At 52.7% G+C, this 8317-nt stretch overlaps 2 non-coding genes across 2 annotated transcripts; one reads left to right on the top strand and one right to left on the bottom strand.

The window, feature by feature from the left end:
* The first annotated feature begins 1132 nt into the window (after positions 1–1132).
* On the top strand, positions 1133–1215 carry TRNAL-CAG. The gene has a single exon. It is a non-coding gene; the product is annotated as a tRNA-Leu (tRNA).
* Positions 1216–1465: 250 nt separating this feature from the next.
* TRNAL-CAG lies at positions 1466–1548 on the bottom strand. Its single transcript has one exon. It is a non-coding gene; the product is annotated as a tRNA-Leu (tRNA).
* Between the last annotated feature and the right edge of the window lie 6769 nt (positions 1549–8317).

Here is an 8317-nt window from a genome sequence, read left to right on the forward strand (position 1 = left end):
TCAATTGGTTAGAGAATCTTCCAGATGCACCAAGGTTGTGGGTTCAACCCCTGGTCAAGAGACAACAAATTAATGTCTCTCTCTCTCTTTCTCTCTCTCTCTCTCATCAATCAATCAATTAAAAAAAAAAACTGGTTCAAAGGAGAATATATGTATACAGGGTGGAGCAAAAGTAGGTTTACAGTTGTAAGCACACGAACACACAGTTTATTCTTGTATTATTATTTCTCGTATTATTTTTCACACGAACAACTGTAAGCCTACTTTTGCCCCACTCTACATATCTCACAATCAAGAATGCTGAAGGGAATTTGCTAATAGATGCAAAACTGGCTTCTACCACAGGGTGGAATCAGTCACATCTTACCAACGTTTATTTGCATTTTTATGACCTGAATTTTAAATGGTTTTAAATAATATATTTTACTTAACTCAAATATATTCAAAATGTTGTCATTTAAACATGTGATCAATATAAAAAGTTAATGAGCTCTTTCACTGTTTTTGTACGACGGTCTTCAAAATCGCACGTGTATCTTACTGCTCAGTAGACACACAGTGAGTGGCTACTACATTAGCACAGCTACAGACAATACCTAATATTCCATTGAAAGAACGTCCAGGAAATTTTTTTTCTGACAGTTTTTTAATTAAAAAAAAAAAATTACACGAAGTGACTGTCCAGCCTTGTCGAATGCCTCCAGGGATGGGGAATGTCACCATCTAACAGGCACCCCGTCTCCTTTCCAGCAAGCCCATTCTTTAAGGAATCCTTCCTTTTTACTTACCCAACAATATCTCGATCCACTCCATCAATAATATTAGTCGTTAAAAAACAATATAAAAACTTCAGGTTCAGAGGACTCGGCAAGTGGCTAGAACTTAATGATATAGTTTCGTTTTCGTTATATCTATGTTTATGGCTATTTTTTTACTGATGGCAAAGGAAACTTTCCGTTTTTGCTCAGGTTACAATGTTTCCACTTAAAAACGTATAAGTAGTAAAAAGACGGAACTAGTTTGAGAATAATGGCAGGGACTGTGTAGCTGAACTACCACAACTAACTGATTCTCAAACCGCGTCACACTGCGCTAGAAACTACATCCTGATTACAGCCGTCCCTCCAAGCAAGTCAGGATGGCCGAGCGGTCTAAGGCGCTGCGTTCAGGTCGCAGTCTCCCCTGGAGGCGTGGGTTCGAATCCCACTCCTGACATTAGCTGCTTTTTATTTTCTCCTCCCAAACTCTTAACGAAAGTGTGTACGTTGGACTACGCTAAAAAGGTTTCACAGTACACAGAGCGGGACTTTCTCTTTAAGTCTGGAGTTTAGTAAATATCATTAGGAAGAAAATGCCTGTTAAGAAGAAAACAGCTGTTTTTTAAGAAGATTAAAAGAGTATCCAAACGTGTGAAATATCATCTAGTTGATTTGGAGTTACCGCTGAAAAGCAAAAAAGAAGTCCTTGTCAGGAGTGGGATTCGAACCCACGCCTCCAGGGGAGACTGCGACCTGAACGCAGCGCCTTAGACCGCTCGGCCATCCTGACTGCACGGTTTCAGCTTCACCAGAAAACCTTTCCGGAAGATCTCTAGTCTACGCATGCGCACGTGTATGAAATGGTTGCGCTTGGGGAGAGGCGGAGCAGGGCGCCGAGGCGGCGACAGAGGGCGCACACAACTCGTTGAAGAAGAATCTGAAAATCCCAGAGGCCCGGGACTACTCCGCCATGCATGCATTTGAGCTTCCGACATGCATTCATTCTGCATGCATGCATGTACTATTCACATCAGTTTTGAATCTTGCATATCTGCAAGCACCCTTGATCTTCTGCACAACATTTCCTTGTGAGTTTTCTCCTGGCTAATAGATCTGATTGCTCCTGGCACCTATACCCAATTCTCTTTCCAAACGTTCTTCAAAACCGCAGCTTCACATTTATGTGTTTAACTCGCTCAGGCTCCGGGTTAGCTCGAGTCCCGCAGCCGCACAGCCGCACCCACCCTATTTCTGACCGTGTCCCCGGTGCCCGAACCGTGATTGGCGTAAGGTGGGCTCCCAGACAACGTCTGTGGATGAATCCCTGCTCGCCGCCTCCTGCCTGCGTTATGTTATTTCGTGACTCAGGTCTCCCCCACTCCCGCTGCTAACTCTGGGGGATCCGGGCCCCCACCTTCCTCCCCTTCTTTTCCTAACCCCTTTGTACCCATCCCTAAAATATAAATTGCCCTGGATATTGCAAAAGGCGTCAGCATTTCATTTCCTGCGCATTTCCTCTGTGCCAGGCACTCATTTAGTTGCTGTGTACAAAACAATTTCTGCCCTCAAGATGCAGCCCAGCGTGGGGTGAAGGCAGAAAGAGAAGCAATAAGTGAATAAATAAATTCAGGTGCTGGTAAGTGCAAGAAAGAGGATGTGTGAGGATATTTGTAAGAGACTTTGAGAAAGAAAAAAAAAAAGCCAAAAAAGAGAGCCGGTGTCTTGGCTGGGGCACCAGTCCCGGCGATCTGATTCTATAGGGGTCTGCACCTGTCATCACCTCTGCACGCGATGACTCCTGTCCTGGCGTCAGGACCCCATTCCCTGCTCTGGGCATTCGTCCAGTTTAGGCGAGGAAAGTCCCCTGAAGTCGGTTGGGAAAGTCTACCAGCATCAGGGGAAGTCCCAGCCTGGCCCTTCCGCGGCTTGGTTCCAAGCCGTACTGACGGAGTCAGGCCGCGGACTCGGGATTTGGTGCTCAGCCAACCAAGGGGCCTGAAAGGAGGAGTCCTAGAATCCCCCTGATGATGGCACACATCTCCACCTCTGCCTGGGTTTTAGCAGATGCCTCCTTCACACCCACCGCTTCACTTCAGATCCTTAATAGCACCAGGACACAGGTTATCATTGACCTCATTGTATAGATGAGGAAGATGAGGCTCAGAGAGGCCAAGTAACTCACTGGAGTTGCACAGCTGAGCCGTGGAGCCTGACTTTTCTGGCTCAGTACCCTTTCTTGAGAACTACTCTGGGTCTCAAATTGTCACAGGTGCTTTCTTTACATTTTCTCCTTAAAAAAAAAAAAAGCCATGAGGGCTTGCCAGCTCAGGTGGTAGCCTTGACTTTGAGATGTTATTTTTAGTCGTGTTTTTATTATTGGAGACTTAAAAATGAAAAGATTGGCTTTCCCCCACAAGTCAGTCCAAGCAGCATGGCCACGTTCCAGGCTCTGGTTTCCTTGGCCATGGGTGGGGACAGAGGCCACCAGGCGCCAGCAGCGAATCCCTGCCAAGGCTCTGGTTTGGGCATCTTATTCCACTGAGGGGGGACCCCAGGGGTGCAGTGGGTAAAGCTGGCGTGGATCTCTGCTGGGGTGGCACGGGAACTGTCAGTCCCTCTGGAACCAGAGTCAAAGACCACAAGACCCACATTTTGCATGGAGAGAGGTGGGCAGCCCAGTTCCCCGATCTTGAATGGGTCACGTGGACAGTGGTGACCAGAATGGACTGAGTCCAGGAGCTCACATCCAAGTTCTCTGGATTGCTTACCATGCCCCCTAGACTCTCGGTCACCCCAGAAAGAGAACCCCAGGAGTGGGAGAGACTGTATAGCTTGCCACTCTGAGAAGCAAGGGGCACCAGCCAATTTTAACTTGAGGCAGCATATAAGCGTGTGGATTCTGGAACCACCTGGGTTCAAATCCCGCTTCTGCCATTTGCCAGCTCTGTGACCATAGCGGAGTTTCTTAGCCTTTCCGTTCCTCAGTTTCCTTATCTGCAAAATGGGTTTAGGAATAGCATCTGCCTCTGAGGGTTGTTGTAAAGTTAGAGTTCACACATGCTGAGCATGCAGAGTGCCTGGGACAGCATACATGCTTTCTGAAAGCTCAGAAAAATAAAGCAATGCACCATTTCTTGCGCCTGGTGAATATTGTGGGGGCAAGTTGTCACCTGCCAAACTGACTCTGCAGAAAGAGTGTCTACAGCGCCCTTCCCGCAAGCGCAGTAGATCTGACTGCCCCGTTCGAGCCAGCCTCGCTCACCTTTTCACCCTCATCTCCACCTCCAGCGCCCTGCCCCCATCCTGCTGTGTCTGGCTTGTGTTATATTTTGATTGGACAGCGTGGGCCCCGGTGGCTCCCCTGTAAGGAGCAAGAGAGCAGAGCCTACCCAGTTAAATGTGCAGTCCCACCAGAAAAGAACTCCAAGGATGTCAAACAGGAGAAGGCTTGCTGGAAAAGGTGGGCAAAGAAGGACAGGCCCATCTGCAGGGGTGCGGGGGGGGGGGGGCATTCCATGGAGGGGGCACAGCATGAGCGCCGGCCTGCGAGTGGGACTGAGCGGACATGGGTCTGAGAGCTGATGGTATAGAGGAGCCTCAAGGGTTAAGATGAGCCATGGATTTCTCCAGGGAAGACGGGGATCTGGGGAGAGGGTAGTACAAAGGAACAAACAGTCCATTTCCCCTTCAGCCACCAGTTGTTTTCCGTGTGTGTGTCCGGAGGACCCAGCCTTCCGGGGTCTGATCTGGTCCCAGAAATGCAGGAAGCCAGCATCGCAGGCTCGGTCCGAGGCCCAGGCCCATCAGGATGGGGCTTCCGAGGAGGGAGAGGGGCGCTCCGATTCTGGCAGGGGCTGGAGCCAACGACCGCAGGCCTTTCCCACCGGCACAGAACCAGAATTCCAGTATTTCCTCTGGAAATTCTCTCATCCTCAAATAGCCCCGTTTCCCTCTGAACTTGGGGTGCGCGCTAGCTTTCTGACTTCGCAGCGGTTCGCTGCCGTCCCTTTTGTGGCTGCTGGGTCTGCAGCCTGAAAAGCACGGCTATGTTTTTAGTCCTGGGAACCTCAGCAAGGGACAGGCCTCGCACCTCGGTCGCAGGTTGCTCAGCCCTTGTAGGGCCGCTTGCGGGAGGCGACCGATCCATGTGTCTCAGTCGTTTCTCTACCCCCCTCATCCCTTCCTTCCACTCTCTCTAAAAATCAATGGAGAACATATCCTCAGGCGAGGATTCAAAACAAAAAGAGAGAGAGAGCATTGCGACACCTCCTTCGTTCCCGGAGGTTTCAGCAGGTGCACAGAGCAAGTGTCTCGGGTTATCAAGCTTCCCATAAACAGGAGAGAACCGGACGCAGTACTTTGGGGGTCAGGCGTCTGCTTTGCAGAAGGAACTCAGTGCCATCACCTGGGGAGAGGGAGTGAGAAAGGTGTTCCCACTCTCCGTGGTCCTGGCATGTGTGTGACACTGATCGTGAACGAGAGATTCAAAAAAGGCATTTGTGCTCTGGACGCCCTCGACGCGTTTCCCAGCCCGGGCCGATGCCCATGGTTCTGATAGATGCCCGCGGTGGACACGGCCAGGGGCCAGGGCCCGGGGTTGTTTGCCAGGGCACAGGGCTGAGGCTGGGCAGGCTGAGGGGTGGGGGTGGGGGGGATGTCGCTGCCTAACTTCAGGAGGACAGGCTGCAGCGGCCTGGTCTGCTTTCCTGGCCGAGGAGAATGGAGCCCAGAGACACAGGGCGGAAATCACCTGCAGAAACAGCTCCTCGCAGCCCAGCCGACAGGGTTAAACTGAATGGAAACTTGCCTTTCACATACCTGCTGTGTTGTCCTTCCTTTGATGTTTGTTTTCCTAGCCCTGGCCCTTTCCCAGTGCGTCACAAAAAAGCTCTTATCAGAGGTTATTTCTGGTGAGGGAGGGAGAAGGATTTCGTTTCCCTTTCTGTGCCTTTCAGCACAAGGCTTGGATTTTCTAACCTTATATGTCTTTCCGTCCTCCTCCCCCGCTCACCGCCAGCAGGAAGTCTCCCTTTGAACTCAGGGTGGTCAGAGGCACACCGCAGTCACTGCTACCTCATTTATTTTTCTAGGTTACCAGTTTATTACAGAAGATATTACAGGGCCCAAATCAACACGGCGCTGAAGAGATACAGAGGGTGGGGTCCGGAACAGAGAGGCTTCTGTTCCGTGGAGTTGGGGCTGGGCACAGAGGTGGGTGGAGGCATTCTGGTTCCCAATGCGGAGACTCCTCAAACTCTCCTCTTTCGGGGTTCCCTGGAGGCTGTATGCATAGGCATGACCGACGGACTCATGGGCCATTGGGGACTGAGTCAGCCTCCATCCCTCCTCTCTCTCCTTGGCGACCAGGCAGTGGGACCTTCCTCTATTCATTTATCTTTATTTTTAAAATGTATTTTTATTGATTTCAGAGAGGAAGGGAGAGGGAGAAAGAGATAGAAACATCAATGATGAGAATCATGGATCAGCTGCCTCTTACAGGCCCCCTCCTGGGGATCAGGCCCACAACCTGGGCCTGGGCCTGGGCCCTGACTGGGAATCAAACTGTGGCCTCCTGGTTCATAGGTTGATGCTCAACCAGTGAGCCACACCAGCCAGGCACCAGGCTGTCGTTTTAACCACCACTGCTCTGCTCCTTGGTGTGGGGACGTGTAGCCCCAGGAAGGAGGGTGATGACGTTAATACTTCATAGCAATTATTATCCTCAATAGGATGTTGTTACTGATGACCCTGCTCCTCGGCCTGGCAGGAAGAGGGGAGGTTGGGATACAGGGTTCAGGACTGTTCCTGGCCCCGCAGCAACAAAGGCAGAGCAGCCAAACGTCTTCCTCCTTCAGGAAGGTGACTCGCCCCTTCCGCCCGGGCAGTCCAAGTCCAGCTGCAGATCCCAGGCCCTTGGCTGGCATCGCCGGCAGCTCCCAGTCTCTCTCCCACCAACTGGGTGTGGAGGGAAGGTCCTGGGTGATTTCCCTTGGCAGGGACAGACGGGGCTTTCGGCAGTCAGAGGAGACTCTCAGGCCTGGGAACTCTGGAGATGGGGAAACTGAGGCCGGAGAGGGGCAGGCGTTGATCTCAGTGGCACAGGAAGTCGGAGGCTGGGACCATGAACAGCTCTTGCAGAGCTGTGCTGTGTGCTCGAGGCTGGCAGCACCATGATAGGGACCAGGCCCAGGGCCTGCCGGGAAACGGCCGTGGCTCAGTGTGGAGTGAGGTCACGACTGGGCAAGGACAGCACGGTGTGGCCACTCCACGGAGGAAGAAGTGGCAGCCTGGTGGCCAGAGGGCGATGCCGTGGGATTCTGTTTGGTGGGGGGAGGTGAGTACATCTGGGAAAGCACTGGGGTGGGCCTGGAAGGACGCACCGGGCCAGGTGGAGGGGGTGAGGAAGAGCATTCCAGCAGGAGGGAACAGCATGACCAGAAGCTCAGCGGCGGGGTCTTGCCCAGGGACTGTGAGAGGCAGGCGAATGGAGGAGTTGAGAGCCTAGATCAGGGGTGGGCAAACTTTTTGACTCGAGGGCCACAATGGGTTCTGTGGGCCTTGGCAAGCATCCTAAGCTCTTGGTCTGGTTTTCTTCTCTGTAAAATGGGGGGGGGGGGTTGTGCCCACCAAAAAGGACTTTTGTGAGCATTAAATAAATGAATCCACATAAGAGAGCTAGGCCCGCAATGACCAACTGCTGCTGTTGACATCATCATTGGTCCAGGAGCGATCCAGTGGGGCCCAGTGCTCTCTCTTCTGCACTTGGCCCCACCTTGCTCTTTGGGGCTCCAAGACCCCTCCCCCCACCTCACTCTGTATCTGAGACCCTGGAAGGGTGGCCTGGAGAGGGGGGTGGATTCTGGGAATAGGACTAGCGAGTGGAGCTTTTGGAAAATCCCAGCTGTAGTATTGGGATCCAGGAGTTAGGACAAAGGAGAAGAGGGGGAGGTGCAAGTATAGAAAGGGGGGGCCGCTCTAGACAGAGCAGAGCGACACCCCATCCCACGCAGTGGCCCTCTTGCAGGGCAGTCAGCTGGAGAGGGAGGTCACAGATTGATGGCCTTTTGTGACACAAAGGATTGGCCCAGGCCTCCCACGCGGGGACATGGAATTTCCAGAAACCCCTGGGGTTGGGGGGCAGGAGGAGGGCGGACCACCTGGGGTTTCCCGGAGCAGCTCAGCCCCCAACTCTGGTAGGGGCAGGCAGGAGGAGCTCAGAGTCACCAGCCCCCCTTGCCCCCCCCCCCCCCCCCGCCAGGTGTATGGAGCCAGAAGAGGCAGCCACCTTCCCAAGGTGACTCAAGGTCAGTGGAAGAGCCCCATGTGAGCCCCTGTCTTTGAGGGGCAAGATGTGCTCATGGCTGGGGTGGGATATGTGACAGGGACACGTGGGAACCAGGACTTGAGGAGATGGGACTGTGTCTAGGGGGTCCTCTGCTCTCAGAACAGGGGCTCCTGCTCCCGATGCCAGGCGCTCTGCCCACCTCTGGGACACGGCTTCTCTCTGGGTCGAGTTTTCTCTGTGGTCGCTGCTGCTGCTGCCGTCTCCCAGGTCAGCC

This window comes from Myotis lucifugus, unplaced genomic scaffold (genome assembly GCF_000147115.1).
Source record: "Myotis lucifugus unplaced genomic scaffold, Myoluc2.0 scaffold_876, whole genome shotgun sequence".
In the NCBI taxonomy this organism is placed as follows: domain Eukaryota; kingdom Metazoa; phylum Chordata; class Mammalia; order Chiroptera; family Vespertilionidae; genus Myotis; species Myotis lucifugus.